Consider the following 23,231-nt stretch of genomic DNA (forward strand, 5'->3'; position numbering starts at 1 on the left):
TTGGTTAATACAGATGATGTTTAAGCTGTAATTGAGCATTGATGTCAGCGTGTATCTGGAAAGGACATATTTCTGAACATTCGTATTTCAAATGTTCTTGGTTTGTTTTAATTTTTAGGACAAAAATATTGCATGTGCTAGTTTATTACAATACAATTATAGTATTTGTCTGGTATCAGATACTGTGGATAGGCTGTAGACACTTTAAACCGTGTTGTGGCTTCATTATTTAGGTTTCCTGACCTGTTTGGTTGTTGTTGGTTTTTTGTTGTTGTTTTTGTTTTGTTTTGTTTTGATTCTGAGCACTTTAGAAAGATAGTTGGGGTATGTCTGTAGTCAACTTCTATGGGAGGATCAGCTCTGGAGACATTGCACCAAATACTTATGCTGTTGTCAGGAGTGGCATTGTTTTTCTGCTGTACCACCATTGTTATCAATATGGATTAACAAAGCATTGTGAGGCTAAAATATTGAATCAGTGTGCAGGAAAGCTTTGGTGTCTTGCAAAGCCATGCATTTGAACAGGGGCATTGCATTTAATGAATTTTAAAGTAATGACCTTAAATTGATTGTCTCGTTAGAGTTTTCAAAAGGACTTAATTATAGGGATAATATAAACAGTATTTGGTATCCTTTAGTAGTAAATTTCTACCCTTTGGACTTACAAAGACTTTCTACTGAAGCTTTGGACTTTAGTACAGATCATTTAAGTTTGTGATATCCATGAGTTTCTTTCAGTTACTTATGAACTTTTGCAGTGCCCACAATCCAGAGGCCAAAGAGTAGTGCCTTAGAAGACTTGTCTGACTAAGTGATGGAAACAAAAAGGCAGGAGAATTTGTGTATCTTTTTTCTCCTTCAAGAATTTGTGTTCATGACTAAAAATAAAAAAAAAAATATTGAAGACTGTTAGTGAGAGTAATACCCAGCTCTGTTTGTGAGTACTCGGTGCAGTCTAAATAGGAGTAAAGTGCTAAGGATTGAATTTTTATCCTCTATTTTGACTCAAATAACTGGAATTAATGTGTATTTGGAAATATTTTTCACATATTGCTGTTGCTTAGCTTGAGGTCTTGGCTAGTATTCTCTTGTATTTTCACAGAGAGATCACATTTTTGTGACTATTCTGGAGCATGTGTTACTGGATATTTTTTATTTGTGTATTTTTAAATCCTCCAACAGAAGGCTAGCTAGCAAACAGAGACGTTACAACATTTTTGAAGTTCGAAGAAATACTCCCCACTGAATTCCCGAATTTAACACAACTGCTTTGTGTGTATATTCTCTGATAGCCGCTCATCTGGTGCATGCTTCGCACCAGCTTGGCACAGTCAAATGGCCTATCTGTATCTTTATTATAGAGCTTGATTGCAGGACTTGGAGTGGCAGAAAGATCCTCATGCTCATTGGTGCTCAGGACAGCTACATCATTGTGGTTTCTTTGTTGTTCATGTTTTTATGTTAATTCATTTGCTAGCGCTTAATTAAGTGGTAACTACTTAAGCACTCACTTTGGAGGGTAGGAAGCACATTTAACAAGCCCAGTACCCAGCAGTGGGTGAATGTACCTGATAAGTCTGTAGGTTTTGTTCTCATGAGTAAGGATCCCAGAGGAAAGTTGTGCCAGGAAATATTCCGCCTTCCAGCTGTAATTGAATGGGCTTGAACAACAAGCTGAGACAGCTGGGTCCTGTTTTGGTCTTGATTTGTAGGGACCCAAGGGATTGGGAGAGTGGGAAAGAAATCCTGTGCCAGTTGAGTGAGTTCAAATGAGGAAAAGAGAGCTTTGCTCCCTCGACTGCTCTGCATTTCAACTATTAATACAGCAATAAAGCCTATTCAAAAAGAGTTCTGTGTTCTTTGTGTTTTTTTGAAAGAAGGCTTGTGTGCTTAGCTATTGTGTCTTTTTTGAAATTTAATGTCTTATCACATGAGGCAGAATTTTCCAGGTCAACCACCCAACTTTAATCATGAGATCTTGTAGAGTACAGGAAGGAAGCTGAGAAGTCCTCACAATAACCAAGGAATAACATCCTATTGGAAGTGTTCTTTCATGGGGTCAATTCATATTATAATTAAGAAACCCCAGGAAACAAGTAGTTAAAGCAACTTTTTTGAGCAGTTTAAGTCCTTGATGTATCTGTATTTAAAATGAGTTTTATGTGGTCTTGAGGTATAACAGGAGCTTTCCCATATTTCTTTTAAATGTTGCTCAGTTCTGAACATGCACTTCTGATCACTGTAGGAAGGTTAAGTTGCTGTTTTCAGCGAGAACACTAAATGAAATTTTAGCAGTATACATTCCAAACATTAACTGTTTAGCTAAACTTTTTATTTGCCTCAGGTTGACCTGTTGTTGACAACAGTAAATAGCTATTTCTCCTGACTGAATCAGGCTGTTTTAACAAATGGGTGTTTCAATTAGTTTGTTCAAATCTAGCTAATATGATTGTCAAATGAAAATATTGTGAGGGTAGAAGTGGGAGCAAAATGAAGTTGTATTTGCACAGCGATCAACAGTGTATATTAGGTAAGAGTGAGAAGTATGCAGAGGTGTATGAACAACATGCCTATTTTTGAAAAGGGCTGCAAAGACAGTACAGACCATAGAATCTTAGAATAGTTTGGGTTGTAAGGGTTCTTAAAGATCACCTTATTCCAAAGCCCCAGCATGGAAACTGCCTTTGACTAGACCAAGTTGCTCAGAGCCCCATCCAACCTGAGTGTCAGAAGAAAATATTGCAGTGTGCTGCAGTATAGACCAGAGGGTCCTGTGCTGCCAGATTCATTCTAGCAGAGCATCTTCACTAGTGTTAGTGGGGAATGTTATTAGAAGCTCTGTGCTGTGGTGGCTTGAAGACTTCTGCAACTGCCTGTATGTGAGATTACTGCATCGTTGTGTGCAGCATACAGGCTGAGTTTAGACACACAGACATAGAAAGCTAAATTCTCTCTTATTTATATGCTGTCTTGAATACCTGGTGTATAAAGGCAGCTGAATGTAGACTTATCTGGTTGAATTTCTGGCATCTCCTGGCTTTTCTTATGTGACTGTGGACCTTTGTGGCTAGGGCTGGCCTGATGCTGTAGGTCAGAAATCCAAATGCAGAGGGTTCTGGTTTGTACACTGCTGCAGTGGTTTCATGGCAGGTATCCTCCAAATTTACATGGGGCAAAAACAGATGTTCTGGCTCATCAATATAGCACTGTCTTAATAGCCAGCTGATTTTGATGCTTTTCATTAAATAGTAACTTTATTTATTTACCAAACCTGATGGTGTCTCCATGTGTATCAGTGATGTGTTCTCTTTTGGTTATTTGAATGTGTAGAGTTCTGAACAACTCTCCCATAAGTAGTTGTGTTCCTGCGGGTATGAGTAGTAAGCTATCTCAGATGCAAAATAACTTCTTAGTTGAAGAGTGTTTTTCAATTGTGTAATACTTAATATGTGCACAAATTGTTATTTTGTGTGGGTATTGCAACTGTTATGAAGTGTGGATTTGTTGTCATTAACTTCCCTTTGGCCAAAAGAGGTTATTCTAGACGGGTGTAGATTATGCAACATTTCTTCCAAATAAAATTTCACTTGATGTCAGCTAATTCTGTAGAAGGAAGTAAAAAAAAATAAAATAAAATAAAATAAAATAAATAAAAAATAAAAAATTGAGCTTCTTCTGGAGGGATACAAAATTCTGCCATCTTTATTCAAGAATGACACTGGGCATAAAATCTAATGGTCTTTTTTCTGCCTCCAGATCAAGAAAAGTATATTATTTGTATTATATTTAAGTTTTTCCTAGGACAGAATAGCAGAATTTATTAGACAGAATTAGCTACAGTCTTTCACATTCCGATAGAAGAATGGTTAACTCCTTAGTGGAGGCTTCTTTCTGTTGTGTGGGTTTTTTTTTTTGTTTTGTTTTTTTTTTTTTGTTTTTTTTTTTTTTTTTTTTCCCTGGGCCCAAGTTCTGGAGTGTTGCTTGCAGGCAGTACTGGGAAAAGATGGTTTAGATTATGTCTAAGTGTTCTTTTAGGGGCAGTCTCACTATTGTCAAGTTTGGTTTGAAACTTTGAAAGAGAAAGGGGAAGCTACTGCTGTGAAGGCAATTTTTTCCAGAGTATTTTACATTGGAGGTGACACTTGCTTTATTTCACCCTTTGTAGCCAAGGAGCTTCACAGTGTCAAGGTTGTAGCTGGGGAGAGTACCCTGGGAGAAATGTTTTCAAGGTAAAAAGGTCTACAGCATGTGAATTTGGGTATTTTAGCTATATATTTGAGATTAGAGGAGGTTAATTTAGAAAAAGGCAATTGAAAATACAGTATTTCATCTTCACTTTTTTGGTAACTTCTGTTTATAACCCGTGCTAAGCATTTACATTGCTCTAGTGTACTAACAGGAGGGTTAGCTCTTTGTTTATATTCATACATAACTTTGCATATTATATCTCTTCATGACAACATAAAAATAAATTAATATCTAATTCTGTTTTATATCTTTAATGGTTGAATTGATACTTGATTATTTCTTTTGATTCTATCTTGTATGATCTCTGCAGTGATTTATGGATTAAAGCATTAAAAAAATTAATCAAGATTTAAGTAAATAAAGTCCTAATTGATGGATTGACTGTCCTGAATGTTTAGTAATACATTTAAAAAGCCATAAAACATAGTTAGTATGTGTTTCATTTGAGACTGATTTTAGACTAGTGCCTTTTAAAATGCATATCATTGGAGTAAATGGTGATGTGACAAGTAGCTATTTTTAATTATTTGTGCTGTGAAGAAGGTACAGCTATTTTAGAAGTTGAGCTGGAAGCAAGGAAATGGTTATCACCTTTTTAAACATAACAAAATTTGAAAGCTGTGTTTACTGTGTGTGCACACAATGATATAAATAGCAGCAGCAGCCCCGTGTGGGGCTGGGAGGCAGGAGAGCAGGGCGGTCACAGATTTGCCACCTTGGTTGCTATCGAGCCTAGTTATGTTTGCTGTCAAGTTCTTTTGCACTTCTAAATAGAAAATAAGGTGACTTTGAAAAGGAGAGAGTAGCAGAAGACACTGCTTAAAAGGAAAGAAGGTGGCAAGCAAATGAAGAAATTGACTCTTTTTTTAAATGGCCTTCCTCCTATTTCCTCTGGAAGGAAATGCAGCCAATCATGTCAATAACAGTCCCCTATTATTATTGATTAAATAGCAGCTGGCTTGTTTCTGTGATGTCTTTAACCATTTAGCTTTCAAAAATAGAGTGAAATGTTCTTGTTTCATGAATGAAAGGACGTGTATACTGGTGTGTGTGTTACGTGAGTAAATTTAAGAAGAAATCCTGTTTTTTACATAATGAGCTCAACAAGACCTCATGCATCTTTTTAGAGATGAATAATTTTTTTGCAACAGGAAGTTTTTTTCTTCCCATCTATTGTGTCTTTGTGTTTTATCTTGTGATTTTGTGCCAATGAATAATTCAGTTGGGTGAATATACTCTTGATTTCAGGAAAATAATATAACTGCATTGTTGCTCAGCACACATACATGTTAAAATCTCTCCTCCAAATGAGGCAGAAGTACGTAAGATTTCTCTTACAACACAGGTTTGCTCTTTGGTGTCATGAGTTCATTTTAAAATGCAAAACATCTAGATTTTCTCTATTAAAATTGTTCAGTCATCTGTTTACTTAAATGTTTTTAACCATCCACGTATTCCAATATGTTATTCCCTTAAGTCAAAATGTGATCTTGAAATAATAGTTCAAAATTTGTGTACTGCCTATGCTTGACTACGTGCATGGGGTTCTGTTGAGAGTATCAGGTGAGAACTAAATGTTGGCTGCCACCCTGCTCTCAGCTTCTGAAAAATTCAGGCCGGTTATCTTGACAACAACTTTGTGTGCCTGTGCACGTGTAAATATGGCATTTGAAGTATTTCTCAAATAAAATTGGCCAGGAAATAATAATTTTCCCCATGTGCAAGTTGGTAAATGGCTGTTCTGTAGTTTTGAGTAAGCACAAAATGTTTGTTTCTTAGATCAGTGAAAGAAATTATTATTCATGGGGCAAAAATTTGTTTTCTCTGTCACATGTACTTCAGGACTTGTGGGATAGGGAGCAAAGCAAGACTTCCTGGAGGCACAGAAGCAGGATTCAGGGGAGATTATTATCTACTACCCATATTAGATAAGGAAAGAATTAGGAAACAAATCACCATATAAACCTGCATAACTCCAGTAAGTCATGGTAATGTTTCCTTCTCCCTACCTGGCTTTAGGTAGTGGGAAAAGTGGCAGATGAAGCAGATTATAAGTGGAAATGCCCTGGAAGGCATCCTGGTGACATCAGTCATGACTGCTTCCTTATATCTCTTTTGCACTTTATCAAAGGTCCAATGACCACAGTGTTTCAAAGAGGGAAGTTAAGAGTTTAGTTCCTTAAAATAAATTAAAAAAACCCCAGAAAAACCAAAAAAACCCCCCCAAAACAAACAAAAAACCCCAGAAAACAAAAAAAAAAAAAAACCCAGAAAAAAACCAAAAAACACCACCACAAAGAAACAACAAAAACAAAACAAGCCCAGAAGACATTTTATGGTCGCTGAGAAGAAATTGTGCAGAAGGATATGTTCACCATATTCCGTCCATGAGGCACTTTTTCTTTAAGTGCAGATAGTGAATACAGTATATGGGACTTCAGGCATGAGGAAGTTGATGTTTTTTCTTTGATGGCTTTTATGTACACCGCTTCATAGATTGTAGCCACCACGTAGTGGGATATTTTCTTTTTGTACACTAAGTTGGTTTAGGTTCAATTCTCTAATGTACTGATCAGTTTTTGGAATAAAATAAAACTTACTGCTAGTAATTAGGAAATTCTTGTATGTGATGTCTGGGCGGTTATGTTTACATTTTCTTTAAATCTGTAATCTTTGGTATTTAAATTAGTCATATTTTTAGAAATAATTCATAATCTTTCAAGAAAATATGTAACTTAGACTCGTTTTGAATCTAAAAAAGATAATACTAAGTAGATACTAAAATTATTTCTTTCAGATACAGTAAGCTTGTTTGCAGTTGTAAAGAGATTCGAACTTGGCAATGTCCATTGTTGTTTTACAGCCCAAAGGATGTAGTCTGAGTTACTTGTCTTACATTCTTCTAAAAGTTGGACATAGCATAAGGGCCTCAACTTTGGATTTCCGTGTAAACATTGTTATACATCTAATGTAATTTCGAGTTTTGTTTGATGCTGGTCAGCATAATGGTGTTATAATGCTGTTTTGTGTCCACTTTTACCATATCTTCCTAGGTTCTCCACTGATGCTGTGTTTCCTGACCACCACATGCTCTTGCAGCACTTCAGGTCCTCTAAGAAGAGATACAAATCACTAAAGTGGTGACATTAAACTGTAGTTGTGGTGTCCAGAAAAAATACAGCATGTTTCATTACAAGAAAAGATGCCTTATTGTACCTCCATTTCCTGCTTCCTTTAGAATCTGGTTAAAAACTTGGGGTCTTGGTTTAGTTGTGATCCTGTTGTCTTTGTTACTTTCTGCTTACATTTTCAACTTCCAGCTAAACCTATATTTAAAGAAACCCTGCCAAATCCTAAAATCTGGTATTTTTCTTTCAGTTCATCTCTGCTGTAGCTCTGCAGCAGGTGAGGCATACTTCCTACCTAGTGTGGAAACACAGGGATGGTGTCTGCTGAAGAGAGCAAGCAGTTGTAACACTGGGCACAGAAGAATTTTTTTCTTGTTTTGTCAGCACATCAGGGCTACTGTTTTCTGCTGGGTTTGGGGCCAGGTGTTGAAATACATTGGTTGGGTGTTGGTTTTCTTTGATTCTTCTGGCGGTGTTCTCATATCTGCAGAGGCTGGGCCACAAGAATTTGGATGTGTCTGGGATAAACTTACACTTCCTTCAATCTGCAGACCACAGTACAGGCTGAGGGAGTGAAGTCTGTTTAGAGTGCTTCAGTATTGCCTTCGCTGTTCTTGGGTTCAGCTGGGGCCTTAAAAAGCAGAGGACATTCATGACTGCTGCCCTCCTCTATAGATTTGCTGAGACATCTGTTCTTTTGTTGTGGGTTTTTTTATTTCCTTACTACTTTTCTAGCAGAGGATTCTGTACCTTTTTTTATAAATATCTTCATCTGGCAATGCAATTGCATATATTCATAGGATTTAGGTGCTTCTGTGAGAGAAAGGAACATTTTGGAAGAAGGCTTTTTAGAGTTTTTCTTATTAAAAAAAAAATCTAAATACTGTTTAAATGATCTCGAACACCAACATTTCATGGTCCATGCAGCCAGGGGTGCCCTTGAACTTCACATTCCCCACCAGCCCTTCCTTCTTGGTGAGAAAAAGGTCTTGGTTGCTGCCTGGGGTTAAGCACCAACACCATTAATAGCACTTCTTGTCTCCTCTATCATTGGAGAAGGAAGTTATTATCAGCTCATTCTGGCATTCTCCTGGATTGCTTATGCTCTGCTGTGTTGTCCCTCCAACAGATACTGGGTGGTTTCAAGCTGTTCCCTTCATCTCCCATAGAAAACAGATGGTGCCACTCAAGAAAGCATCTAAATTTGACTTTTTTTTTTTACTCCATTTGTGATCCTTTTTGTTGAGATTTGTTTGGAGGTAAGGAATTGGTCTAAGAGACCTGGTGTTACCTACAGGCCATGCCCTACCTATGGAAATTTCCATTTAGCAGAATATACATATTTGTATAGAATATATTTATTTGTGTTTTGCAGGTACACACTCATATATCTATCTGTATATATATATGCATATATCTATATATTTATAAAAATAAGTTTTTTGATAGCTCAGTTAACACAGACTGTTTGCTGTTATCTATGGACAGTCATGGAAAGGGGATAGATGGAGGAGCAGGCTTGTCTGTAACTCTTCACTTACTTGTATCATAATTTCCTTGTCACTGTTCCTTCCTTTTAAATGCAGGATTTGAGTGCAATTTGCTTACTGAGATTAAGCTCACTGTAAGCAAATTTCAGCCCACCCCTTATTCTTCACTGTACATGGTTAGAAAGAAGTTAATGGGTTGACTTTCACCTGGGGAGTGTACAGGTTTTAGTCCCCTGGTGATTAGACTGCTAATTTCAGTGACCTGTTGACATCCTGCAGTGGCACTCATCTGTCAGGCTTGAATTCTGCCACTGTGCTTTCAGGCAGCAGGACAGATATATTCAGGAGGTGGATTTGGATGAGAAATTTAGATTTTTCAAAAATGAAAAGTCCTTTTTTTTGGTTCATTTTTGATCTTCTGGAGCTGTGTTCATTCTCTGTGTGTTCTTGACTAGAATATCTAATGAGTCAGAAATTACTTTCCTTACTTCCTCAAGCCCTTTAGGAGTAAATTTCATTAGGCCTTGCTGACTGATGTATGTATCCAATGCATTTTCTTGTTTATTTAATCTTTTTATTAGCATCTGCAGAGATCTGTGTGATTTGGTTGAGCCCAAAAAGCTGAAATGCCTGTGTCTATAGGAATGTCACTCAGATCAGGCACGTTGGACAGTGCATTGTGGGAAACCTGCTCCGCCCTTCTTTCAGCAAGTACTCGTCAGCCCAGTAACTTTCTCAGATACTGAATTCACATTTGTTCTAAAATGTACTTAAATAATTGTAACTGGGGAAAACACTGCAGCATGAGTAGCTGTTATCTTAACAGATGGAGCCTGGGCAGGTTGTACTGCCAGCTGGTGAGAGTGAGGAGAAGCTAAAGCAAGTGTTGTCTGTTTCAATGGCTAGCAGCCTGAGTTACTGACAGTCACAGTTTCTCCAGCTCAAGCTGGATTCCTCTTGAGATCCAGAAGAATTTCAAGGGTAAGGCATCCATTTATTCCGAGGGTTGTAAAGAACTACTTTAACAGAATGTAAATAGGTGAAAAGTTAATCTCTGCAGGTTTTATACTCACTCTGATTATATTGGTGCTACCATCTTTGATCATGAATTAAATCAAGTGCTGGTATTGGGTTAAAACAAATGCATTTTCCATTCTTTCTCACACGGAAGTAGTTGATTTAAATTAGCTGTTGTGTTGAGCCAGAGATTCTATTGACATTTGAAATAGTACTGAGAGGTTCATTATTTGAAATTTATAAGGGAGCAAGCAGTAAGATTTATCTCTGTGGCGAATATTGGTCGTTTGTGGATTAACACATAGACGGGAAGCACTGTACCATGGCTGATGCAGAAAACACAGGGAGGGAACAAAAGATCCCAACTGGGGAAAACTAATGACTAGAACATGCAGTACCTGACTCCAGTAGAAAGAACTTTAGCAAGGCTTTTAGAAGACATCTGAGAAATCTTGATTTTGGATGAGTTTTGATATTGAAGATCCCAACAACTTCATTGTAAGTTAGGTGGGTAAGCTGATGTTTGGTGAAAACGTATGAGAGATATACTTGGAAATACTCAGAAACTATAGGAAATAATTTCATTTTAAACTTAACTCCAGGACTTTACAGAAATAAGACATGAAGAAGTAGTAATTGTTAACATACACAACTAAACTCACTCTAATATGTGAGAGACTTTTTATATATAAAGTTCAAAGTATGTTATCATTAGAAGGTGAGACCTTTGTAGTTAAATGTATATAAATAACTGTTTTATTAAATCAGGAAACAATCACAACTAAAAGCAAGAAAATGAATGTATTGAACATTTATTAAGATATAACATATTAAGATGCTCCCTCTCATCATAGTTTTGTCTATCCCTCTATGTAAATTAAGTAAAAATTGAAATGAGGTAGTAACAAAAAGAAAAGTGAGGTGGTTGAGTATGTTGTGTATATTCATTATTCCCCTTTTATAGACTTGGACATCTTTCTAGTATACAAGGGAATACTTGATTCGCATTCTCTGAAATGTTTTTTCTTTTCCTTTCTTTTGTAAAGAGCCGTTGTGCACACAGCTAAATTTCACAACTCTGTAATTCTCTGGTGTCTGAAGTTGGCAGTTTGCATGGGAGTTCACAGTTATGCTGTCACAGGTGTCTGGTTGATTTCAATAGAAGTTAAATGTTTGCATTCTTCTGAGGATTTAGGCCAAACACATTTTGAAAATCTATTGATGTAATTTCTAAAATTAATGTGTATTAAATTATTTTCCTGTTTCCAGAAATACTCTGTGGATGTTGTGTTTCTAGAAAAAGATTTCTCAGCTTTATAGAGTGAGATCTCACTTTCCTGTGATCATCACTTTCTTGAGGACAATCTTTTCTATATATGTATGTCAGAAGAAATAGTAGATCAGAAAAGTTGTGACCTTTGGAGTTGCCCAAACTTTATGCAAAATATCTGTGTATTTATCTGTTTGCTAAAAGATGTGGAGAGAATACTTGGTATTCGTGCTGTGGTATCTGCTGGTTCCACTAAGAGTCTGGGCACAGATTCTTGATTAAAAAAACCCCAGAAAATGGGAAAAGAACAAGCCCTCAGAAGTAATTCTGTGAGCAGAGCTGAGTAATAAAATTTGATTTTTTGGCAATGGTGCCTTGTGCATGACTGGAGTCCCCAGGTTAAAGGTTTTGTGACAATCTTTGTGAGCACATGTCTGCTCCCACCCCCGTGGCTGGCTCCCAGGGTGGTCCCTTGGGATTAGGGAGTAAGGGTGGGTGCTGCTGTGGGCTGTGTGGGTTTAGGAGTCTCTCCTGCAACCCACCTACCTTTGCAGAGCGTGCAAAAAGTGAATTGTCTTTGGAACATCTTCCACTGAGTCTCATCTGATTCAAGTCAGGTGAAGGGGTGAAGGTATGAGGTCACTGGATGCAGACACATGTGCTGTGACTGCAGTAGCGATGCTTCTTTCCAGTCTGTGTCACCTTCCTGACAGCAAGTCATGTATATTTATTTGTAACAGATTTTATTGGTGGTGATGATGCTTAGTCAGAATTATTAATTTCATTATAAACCCACATCTGTCTGAGAGCAGTTGTAAATCTAGAGGATGAAACTCAAATGTTTCTGAATACCACCTCTGTTACAGCTCTTTGTAAGGACTGCATTCTGCCCTTCTGGTTTGTTTGCTTTTTTTGGACTGTGTACACAATGGCTATTGTAAACACAGGCCTTCCATTAGCTGCTGGATATAAAATTTTTAATTTATATGCCATCATTATTTGAAAAATAGCAAGAAAATAATCCCAAAATACCTTATTGTATGAAAGAGTCCTTTCCATTTTGGCAGCTAGATAAGCAGCCCATTTCCTCTAAATGAATATTGCTGAAGTAGTTTGCAGTAGTTATCCTATCCGGACTGAATTCAGTTTTCCAGGTGTGTGTTTTTTACTGTACAGATGGTTTTTGAATGCACTTTGAGATAAATTGAGAATATTCAAGCAGTCAGTTGCATATTACATTTTTATGATAAACAGAGAAAGATTTGGGTGGAAAGAAATATTGATATAGAGTAGAAAGTTGTCTGTATAGATAGGAATAAAAAGGCATCAGTTGTGGATAAGTTCAGTCAGTTGTTGGGGGAAAATGCATTTGGAATTCTTGCATGTATTGCATTTGAATGCTCATTTTCCACTTATGTTTGACATGAGTTTCAGAAGTCAGTTTTATTTACTAAGATATAACTAGAAAATATCAAGAAGAGCAACTTAACTTTTTTCTTTTTTTTTTTTTGGATGAACAACGTTGTGAAACCAAGCGAAAACTAATAGGAATGTTTTGTGGTGAGTTCTGAGTAAATACAGACTAACAATCTAAAAATTGGTGTTAATGAGGGCAGGAGTTGCCACACTTTACTAAGGATTTGGGATCAGAGAAAAACCCCAGTGTTCAGACTGTGGGAAGGGAAGTGTTACACTTCTCATGTTTTTTGTAATAGGTAGGGAGTGCACTGGGTTATAATGCAAGTAATCTTGCTTTGACCTAGACTAGACCCAATTGCCAAAATGGGTTAAAAAATACTGTTTTCATATGAAAAGAATTACAAATTCACAGAATTTGGAAAAAGTTTTGACCATCTCTCACAACGTTGTTAAGCTGTCCCTACTTTAATATGTTGCTTAAGTCTGGAGGAAGAAGAAGTGTCATGACCAGGTGTTTGAACTGAGGACTCTTACTGAGCAGGGAAAGATGATGAAATAATTAGCAAAATGGGTTTTGTCATATCATGTGGAACATAAATTATCCATACCAAAAATAAACATTTGCTTGCTTGTATTCTATTTTATTGTGAACTACTTCTTAACATACTTCTTTGTGGTCTTTGGAACAAGACATTTGTAAAAATATGAGCTGTGAATTCATGTCACTGCAAGTACTTTTTTCATAGACCGAATCGTCACTGAACTAATTTCAGAGTGAAGAGTAATGAATTTCTAGCAGTCATTTTGCTTATGACTTAATTATGATTTATATTTGAAAAATGTCTTATTCCCAGGAATCTATTTTTATTAGAGTGCAGTTTCCATTTGCATATTTTTATGAAGTATCCAGATGGATAATTTTTAAAAATTATTAGCACTAACTAAAATGTTACCTTCTTCTGAAATGGAGTTGATTTACTGAGGTAACTGAATCACTCTCTCCTTAAGATTTGCTATTTTTTAGAAATTAATGAATTTGTATTCTGCACTCTTCTGAAACTGTATCCAACTTCCCTATTGTCCCATTACTTATCTCAAACTTGTTTGTGTGCGCTATGTCTTGCCATGACTTTTCCTTTTAAGTTTCTAGTAAACAAGACTTTTGAGATAAAACTTGGGTAGAAGTATTCAAAGAATTTTCAGAACTCAGTGGATATTTTGTGTGTTTAGGATCACAACTTGCAAAACATTTCTTCTCCAGTGTATCAGATTCATATAAGACCATCTTTCCTGTCGGTATTTAGGGAAAATTTTGAAAATATGTCTAGAATTTGAAGATAAAGAACAGTTTGTATTTAGCCTAATTGTTCTTTTTGGTTAGTTTATAGTTTGAAACTGAACCAATCAATCTTTTACAGAAAGACTGTTACTTTCACTTGTGGCCTCCTCTTTTGATCTTAAGTTGATAAATAAAACCAAATAATTGTATCTTCTTTCAAATTACTCAAAGACGACTCTTCATTCAGGCTCAGCCTTGCAAATGTGTGCATGTAAGAGTTCATGGATTTGAGGTCTCTCTTATTTCTGACTTGTCATTGATGGGGATACTGAAATAAGTGACATGCTCAGTAGCACAGAAGTCAGTTCAGGTTCACCATTAGTGAATCCCTTCACTTGATTCATTAGGAATTGTAAAGGCACAATTTGAAACAATACGCCCTGAAAGGGTGGTTTGAAAACATTTTGTGTATAGACAATATAAACATTAAGGGTGCCTAAAACCAGAACCGAGATACTTACTAAAAAATAAGCACAAGTTTCTCTTTGGTTTCATAAAGAATTAAATCCATCCTCTAGATTCCAGAATTATTCTTTACTGCAACCTTGGTGATACAAAGAGGATGTGGATCAAAGTGAAAAATAATCTCTTGACACTGCATGTGTGCTCACAGACAAATGTGGTTTATGTAGAAACTTCCTGCTTACAGAAGATGCTTATTATTGGTTGGTTACAGGTGTTGGGAAACATATTTGTCTTCTTCAAAATGAAGATTCTCTTGAAAGTTTGATTTGTGTTAATGGGGATGATTTGCAGTAGCAACAGGTTTTAGTGATTCAGCTGCATTGAAGATAAAATTATTAAAATTGCCATGAGGTGAAGTGCGGTCAAAATAAAAATATCTTAATCAGCATTATTTTACAGTGATCACTTAATCAGGAAGGAAGTGAGAATGTTTGTGGTTGAGAAATAGAGTGCCGGATCTGGTGCACAGTTAGGTACTTAAGCTTTATGATATGGTCTTTATTCTCAAGTGGGCCAAATCAAGTTTATTACAGGCAATTTACATCCTAATGGTACTGAACTTTCAAATGATAAATTATTTTTTAATTTTAATTGCATTCGTTTTAAGATGACTCTGGAAGAGTGCTGAAGTTCTAGGATCTTTGGACACCTTTAAGGAGTGGGGTTTCTTTAGTAAAGGGCTGCTCTTGAGTTGTAACTCCCTGAAATGTCACAAAACTAAGAACAGTTCTTGAAACATGACCTAATTTTGCATTGAAGTTGTTTTATGCTTATGTCAATGCTAAAGAACCAGACAGTATTGTACCTGTTCAATTGGATTACCCAGCTTGAAATACAAGGAGCAAGCAAATGAGTACTTTGCAGTCCTTACAGTACAAATAGTACAGGGTGATGGCTTTTAAAATGGTGCCAGGTATGAGTGGAAGAGGAGCTAAAGCTGTCCAGGTAGAACAATTTCTGTCACATAGGGAAGGTGTTTTTTCTTCTTTTGTGAGTAGGAACTCGAAATTTCAATAAAAAGCAGTTGTGGAGATGAATCTTATTTTAATCTAGGCAGAAATCCTTCTCAAACACCAAGTTCTCCTACTCAGTATAGCTTTTAATATTTCCATTTGACATACATTATATTGAAGTTGGTTTTGCTTTTCTGAATTTTAACTTTATTTTAATATTTGAAATTCAGTTTAATGTCACGAATGCAGGACTGCATATAACATTTTCATTTCAAATATTGTCTATAAGGGCCAAAGTAGGAATGTAATTGTGTGCATACAAGTTCACTAGCTCTGCTTAGGGCTTTTGAGCTGTGTTGCAATGCAAATACAAACAAGTGTCAGTGACACCTGCAGTATATGACCTGCCTTGTGAGCAGGTTTATGCCATGCTCTTAAAGGGGAAACAAGGTATGTTGGTTCATGTTCATACTGTGGGCACCTGCCAATGGCATCCTCAGGTGGAATTTGCCTGCCGTTTTGGATTTGGGTGTATTACTGTCCTTCTGAGGCCCTTTCAGCTTAGTGGGAAGTGTCTGCAGGGATGTGCAGAGAATTTGGGAGGAAAAGCACTGTGGTGGAGGAGTGAGAGAAGGACTCAAATGATTTGTGTGCTGCGTGAGACTTGACAGGTGTGCATTTTGACAAGTTCTAAGTGTAAGTGTTGGCTAAGAATATATAGCTACACAAATGAATTATTTTAGAGAAGGAGATTTGTGGAGAGTCTGCTCACTTCCTTCTCACAAGGATTAGATCATATCTTATAACTAATTAAAAAAGATTAAAAGTCCTTTAAGTTTTGCAGAGCTTTTACAGCTTTTTTTTTCTCCTCAAAAGCAAAAATTTGTAATGTTAATTGCTCATGTAAAATGTAATGAGACTCTCAGTACCAGCAAAAAAAATATCAAATGTCTGACCTCAGTATATTTGCTTTATATAGATATTTTCTTTTAATTAAAATCCTGGGGTGAAGGGGAGGCAAGAGAAGGGAGTGTAAAGCAGTATCCCTTAAAACCCTTCTTTCTGTAGCTTCAGAAATGGAGACTTCTGCAGTGCTGTGAAATACCTGGGAGGCTGAGCAAGGGCCTCAGTGGACTAAAGTTGCTGGCTTTCTTCTGGTAAAACATGTCTATGTTACTTCCACAACTGCTTTGAGAGTACATGTTTCAGGCCTTAGTTGTGATTATAACAGTAGCTGGTCTTCAGAGTAGAGTGCTGTTACTTGACACATTCTTTCTCCCCTTTTCTTTCCTTTTTTTCCCCTTCCTTCACTGAAGTGTGGTTGCATGCTCTGTTTATTGCGCAATGTTTGATTTTTTTCTCGGATATTCATCAAACACAGTGTTCCACAAACAGCTGTTTTTCCAGAATCTAGTCAGACTAGAAGGTGTTATATCTGCTTTACATAATAAAAAGTAATGCTTTGAAGGACTAAGAATTCTCCCAAAAGTATTCATTTTTGATGCCTGATTTATTTTGATTTCTCAGATCATTTAGTAATTCTAAACACAGGTCTGGTTAGTTTTATTTACAGCTGAAATGTCCAGCATTTTTTGGCAGACAAATACCAGCATACTGAGTTATTTGTCAGACATTGGGGAACGTGAAGTTTAAGCTTGACTGTGGGAAGTGTGATTTGAATTGACTTGTTTCCAGCTCTGGGACAGCATGAGGGACAGTGTCAAAGCAGCATTCTGCTTTATAAAGTGTAAGGCCACCTTCTTCCTTCTTTGTTTTAGCCTTTCAGGGTTTTTAAATATCACAAAACTTTCTTCCTGTCTGCTCTCAATTTGCTCCCAGAGCATTTCCACCCTCTGTAATAGGTGGAACAGGAGTCTTGGAGCCAACCAGCTTAGTCTTGCTCTAGAATTCCAATCCACAGCAGGATGAATTAAAGTTCAATATTTCACTTTGCTGTTAGTATAATAATATTTTAACACAGGGTGGTTTACGGAAATTCTTGGGTTGAGAAAGAATGGTAATATAAAAAAATAACGGCTCTATCTTGATGTGGTATGGAACTGTCGTCCGGATCTGCAGTGGGTGTTTCATGAACACAGGGATTATTTTTCGTCTGAGTCTGGGAAGGAAAAACCAGAACTGCTGTAGTATGTTTGGGAAATGTATTTTATTTTTCTCCCTGATTTCAAAGTTCTCGTTGAAGAATATTTTGTGGTATCTGTAGCCAAAGATGTCTGGATGGTCTCTACTTGACCTTGATGCAAACACAGTAGGATCCAGAGTATTGGGTCTGTCTATACTATAGTACAGGAATTTGTGGACATGCTTCTCATTCCTGAAAAATGCCAGATTCTTGACTTTTACTTCGAGATGCTGGCACTTAACTGTTCATCAGGGAAAACATGTTAAAAATGTTCTGAGGGAGTGAAAACTGAATCTTAACTGTTAAAACTGAGAAGGGTATTTGTGGCTTTCATTTTTTACGTTGTCTTGACTAATGTTCTGTGGTTCAGCTGCTATCGCTGTTGACTACAGTGTTTCACCCCAGTTTCCTCCAGAGACTTGGCAGAAACTGCAACAAAGCTTTTTTGGCTGTTCTGCCAACCTTAGGTGGGTGGAGAGGAGAGATTTCTTTTCCATCTCCTCTCAGATTATACTTTAAGCCGCTCTGCCTTCCTGATTGTCAATTCCTTCCCCTTTGTTTCGAGAAATACTGTTTATTTTGGGAGTGATTTTCTCTCACACCTCCTTTCTGGAGTTTTTTGAAAGCTTTGGTTATGGTCTGTCTTAACTCAGAAATGCTATTTACACATTTCATAATCACAGCTGATAGAAGTCAATGGAAAATAAGTACCTTAGGTTTGGATCAAGCCTGTAAAGTAGAAACACTTGTTAAGTTCCTTTCAGGAATTTAGCTGAAATTTCAAAATTGCAAAGCGCTTTTAAAAAACAGAGATGTCAATATGTTATTCTGCTTTGGGATTGTGATGGGGTTTTTTGTTGGGGTGGTTGAGTTTTGGGGGATTTTTTTTCACCATAGACAGGACTAGGAAAAATTAGAGAGCCTTCTGGTATTCAGTTAAATGACAATCTCTTAGATTGTGTGTTTTTTCTCCTTTGCATGGGGAAGCTTCTTGTGTATTTTAATAGATTCTTATAGCTAGTGAAGCAAAGGGGATTTTGTCTTGAAATTGAAAGTGGTTAGTTTCCTGTAGTGGTTGTTTTCTTTCCCAATCTATTTCCTTCAGAGTGAACTTTCACCATTGTTGTTGACAATTCTAGTGGGTACAGTTTTTAATTTCTATACCTTTGGCTTGACATGGCATTTTACATTGAGCAGTGCAGTGGTCAGTAGGCTGGGTTGGCTGTGGAATGCCTGGATCACTAAGGAAGGGTGTATTGTAATTTGCAAAGTAAGAAATGGGTATCTTACTGCAACCTGACCGTCAAGGATACAGTCTCCAGTCTTAGCAGAGTTAGCCACTTGTTTATCCTAAAGCAAATACAGCATCTGCGAGACACCAAGAGGAATTCCTGAACACTGTCCTGTTATGTTTTATTTTCTGTTTAAATTGATTGTGGGGACACATTCCCAATTGCTGCTTCAGGTCTGCTCCACTTTCTTTAACAGTCAACATGATCTTCATCTCACTTGGTTTCTATTTCAACCCATGCCTGCAGCACCTCTGGTTCCCTTCATTGATGTGCTGGGGAGGGTAGGGGCCACTGGCAGGTGAGGGGGAAGCAGGAACCTGCCAGCGGGTTAGCCTGGGAAAATCTGAATTCCAGGGCTAGCCCTGCCCAAGCTCTGCAGACAGAAACTTGGAGCTGGAGGGAGAATGAGCAAGGCAGGAACATGAGGCTAACTTTACTAATAAAGCATCCAATACAGCTATTTTACTATTTTGATGTCATTTGGTTCTAATACTAATAATTTGAGTATTAAATTATAATTTAATAATTATATTAATTCTAATAATAAATACTAATTTACTATTAGAATTCTAATACTAATTCTAATTCTAATACTAAACTGCATTGGGCTATCAACTGTGTCACTGCCATCCCTGTGTCAGCCCTTCAGAAGGTGTGGTCTTTTATCTCCAAGACTTTAAAAGATACCCCCCTTAGTATTATATAGGCTGTAAGTAATGCTAATAACTGCTTCCCCACTGTAAATATGATTAACACACTGTTGAAGCTCAATGTCACTAGTGCAGATCCCATTGTTTTGCCTCTCTTCTGCTAGATGGTTGTGTAATTACAATAAAATCCTGCTTTTCCAGGGCCGGGGGGTAGAACATATGTTCCTCTGCATGCCTGGCTTGGCAACTAGGCTCCTCCTGAGTGTTTTTCTATGTGTTTAACATGTTACTTCTGATGGAGTTCTGGTTAAATTTAAACCGGAAAAAATCTAAATTTTTAACACTTGTAGTATTCTCCTTTTACTGAATTTTACTGTTTGTATGCAATATAGCATAAATGGAATGAATGGCTGTAGCATGAAATGTGGGGAAAGACCCATAGGAACTTAAATAAATTGAAAGAATAGTCATGGCAGGTTCACCTTGTTTGAAAACGCAGCTTAGTTTACTGCATCAGTACATTGGTTGCCCTGAGGGCGAATTGGGAGATTGTTTTTCCTTACCTTGTGTAATTGATTGAATAAGTGCAAGGAATCTTGCCAAGAGGGTGGTGGCACAGTTTTCCCAGGCAGGGTGAGATCGGAAGTAGTGGCCAGGTGGAGTGGCCAAGTGTTTTCGCAGAACAGATTTTATAGGTCAAGTCTTACCTCTCCATCTCCTCCATGGAGATTGATAACATAGAATATTTTCCAGAGCAGCCGTCTCCATGAACATTTTGTATGACTTGTTAACATGTGGCCATAGAGAACTTACTGGAAAGTTTTATATGATGAACTTCCAGTTCTTGTTGAGTTGAAAACCAGCAGGAGGAGGCAGTGGCCAGGCTGCCCACACTTATCCCTTGTTTGGAGGAGGAAGAGTTCTCTTTGGCACAGCCAACTGCTGCTTCCTAATCTGTATCACACATGGCTAGCAACTTTGAAAAGGGATGTGTGTGTGTGTAAGAAATCAGCTGTGCCCCCTGTGTATTTCTGTAGGCTGAGTGAAGCACCAAAGGAAATGCCCATACTGCCTCTTGCTCTCAAAAATCTGCAGAGAAAGTGTGTCACTCTCGTATCAACCACAAAGGAAACCGCAGCTCCTGCGGAAAAAGGGGGTGCTGTTTTCTGTTACCTTTGTGCTGATTCTCTTTAGGGAGATGGGGGTGTAAATAAGGGCTGTGTTCCTGCAAATCTGCTTTTCAGGGTCCCCTTGGAGCACACTATTTTGAAAAGCATTCCGTGGCCTGACCATTTGCTCTCTCTATAATAAGGCTTGTAGGGCACTGCCAAACTGGTTGCAAAAGGTCTGCCTGTTCACCTCCTCGTCTGGAAAGCTGCGTGGATGAAACGCTGTCTGAGGAGAGGCCTTCCAAGACCCCAGGCCAGGCCAAGTTTTCTATACTTAACATTGCTGTTGCCACAAGAGCAGCAGATGTTTGCACAGTAGACAAACAACGTTGATGATAAAGCAAATTGACCTTTTTTGGAACAAGCTATTTGGAGTACATTCCTAGGGCAATTCTTCTTCTTTTTTCCCTTTTTTTTTTTTTTTTTTTTTTTTTTTTTTTTTTTTTTTTTTCCCCCCTGGGGCTCTGTCTTCTGAAAGCTGCTTGGCTCTGCATTGACATCTCTGCTAGAGGTGATAAAAAAGTTACAGAGGAGGGAGGTTTTACAAACTTTTCCACTAAAGCTGATACTACAAATCATTTAACCTACTCCAAATCTATTTTTGTCATCTTTATTTTACTGAAGTAGTTACAGTGATGTTTATTTTTCCGGAGTCCCTATGGGAACCCTGGAAGATTTCAGAATGTAATAATTAAAGAATGACAGGCCTTTCCTTGCAATATAAAGTGAGGAAGAGCACTGTGGTTTAAACAGCTATGCTGTTGCTTGTTAGCAAGAAATTTTGCCTTGTACTTTAGCCAGGCCTATAATGGTCAAAAAATGTTGAAGTTGAGAACTACATGTTTGTTTTCAATCAGTTGTTTTTCAAGTTAAAAGGCTCTAATGGCTTGTTTTAATTTGTTCACTACTTCTCCTCAGTAGTATTAATATTTGTATTCAGTCATTTAGGGTAGCACAGCTCAGGCTGTCCAAGTAAGGCAATACATTTTCCTATTGCTTTTTCTACTGCAAGACCTTTCTTTAAAGGAATAAAAGATTAGTGAAAGTTTGGGGAATCCATGAACTTGAGTAATATACTTTTGTTTAAATTGCATTTTAGCAACACTTAAAATGTAATACTAAACCTGTATTTTAATTTTGTAATTGAATGTTTTGAATAAAGTTATTATAATTGTAAAGCAAAAGTAGCACCACAGTGGAAATCTCAGTGTTATATTGCTGCATCTTTACTATTTGGACCTAACCCTGGGTTTTTTAATCATATGCTGATGTTCCTGTAGTTGGAGCAGATATAATTCCTGGGAGAGAATCAATTCCTGGTATCTGAGAAATTTCAGAAAAAAGAGGCCAGGTTCAGACTTTGGAACCACTGAGATTTTTAAGGGGTTTCATCTATTGTACTATGAATGTTAGTATAGCTGTGCTGTAAACATAAATCCCTGCATTTTTTTGCATCATTGTTGTTCAGATGTGGTTTAGAAAGCTACTTTAAGGACTAGGATGAAAACATTTTCTGGGGGTTTTTAGGTATCAAAACTACAGGTAGCTTCTGTCTTGACTCAGTTTATAAGATTGCTTTGCTGAAAAAAGAAAGGAAAGGAAAAGAAAAGAAAAGAGAAAAGAAAAGAAAGCAGTAGGCATTTGGACAAGGATGCTGTAGTGCCTTGAAGGGCTGCATAATTAATACTGAAGTTATAAATTGAATTATAGGATTTTAGCAAGGATTATTTCATAACATTAGAAAGAGAAAATACTGAATTTTAGGAGAACCCAAATTCGGTTTCTTACATGTGTCTAGGTTTGTTTAACTTGGTTCTTACCTAGGGTCATTTGCTTTTAGAGCTTTTGAAAACAGTTCCCCATTTCTGTTTAGAAATGTTATTCTGAACAAATAGTTCTGCAGTACGATGCCTGTTACAACTCTTCCCTGCAAATAAAGCTGCACTCATTCCATCACCCTCTGTAGAGAGAGAAATGGACATAGATGGGCCCCTGTACCCTGAAAGCATAAACTAATAAGGTTTTTATGGGCCTTGTAAAATGGCAAGTTTACAGTGTGCTTTTTTGGGGGTTTTGTGATTCAGGAATGTGATGGTCAGTACCTTGTCTGTTACAAAAATACTGTCCCCTTTTCACAGATGTGAAACTGGGTGAAGTATCTCAGGTTGCTTATTTGGGATCATTGAGCTAGACTGCCTTTGGGCCAGAAATTGAATTAATTTTTCTGAGACCCATCCCAGTCCTGATTATACGACCTTCTTGTATGAACCATATTTACTGAAGTATCTGTTTTAGTAATAGGATTTCATTTGTGTAAAGTATTGAACGTGCCTTTAAAACAATAATTTTACAAAGAACTCGTTTTTCTGCTAAATTACTTCAAAATATTTTTTTCTTTTTTTTTTTTTTTACGAAGAGTTGTCCTATGTATGTTTTGATGCAGAGTTACCAGTAACTTGGATGTTTGTGTGCATGCAGAGAGCGTGTGTTAATGAACCAGGACTGTACTGAACCAGCTGTAGTGCTAAATGGGGCTGAAAGAGTGGAATAGTGCTCCTGAGACTGTTTCACTGCAAACACTGCCGGGGGTTTTACCTGTCTGGAATACAATACATTATTTTGCTTACTGCTTTCTAATGTATTTTAAA

General features: G+C 37.2%; 1 protein-coding gene across 4 annotated transcripts in view; it reads left to right on the top strand.

Annotated features, from left to right (window-relative positions):
- Nucleotides 1-23,231, top strand: part of CDC42BPA (CDC42 binding protein kinase alpha) — a 185,428-nt gene that overhangs the window by 34,690 nt on the left and 127,507 nt on the right. The gene's annotated exons all lie outside the window — the stretch shown is intronic.

The sequence above is a fragment of the Chamaea fasciata genome, unplaced genomic scaffold (assembly GCF_029207755.1).
Source record: "Chamaea fasciata isolate MVZ Bird 193981 ecotype frontalis unplaced genomic scaffold, bChaFas1.0.hap1 SCAF_3, whole genome shotgun sequence".
NCBI classification, from domain to species: Eukaryota; Metazoa; Chordata; class Aves; order Passeriformes; family Sylviidae; genus Chamaea; species Chamaea fasciata.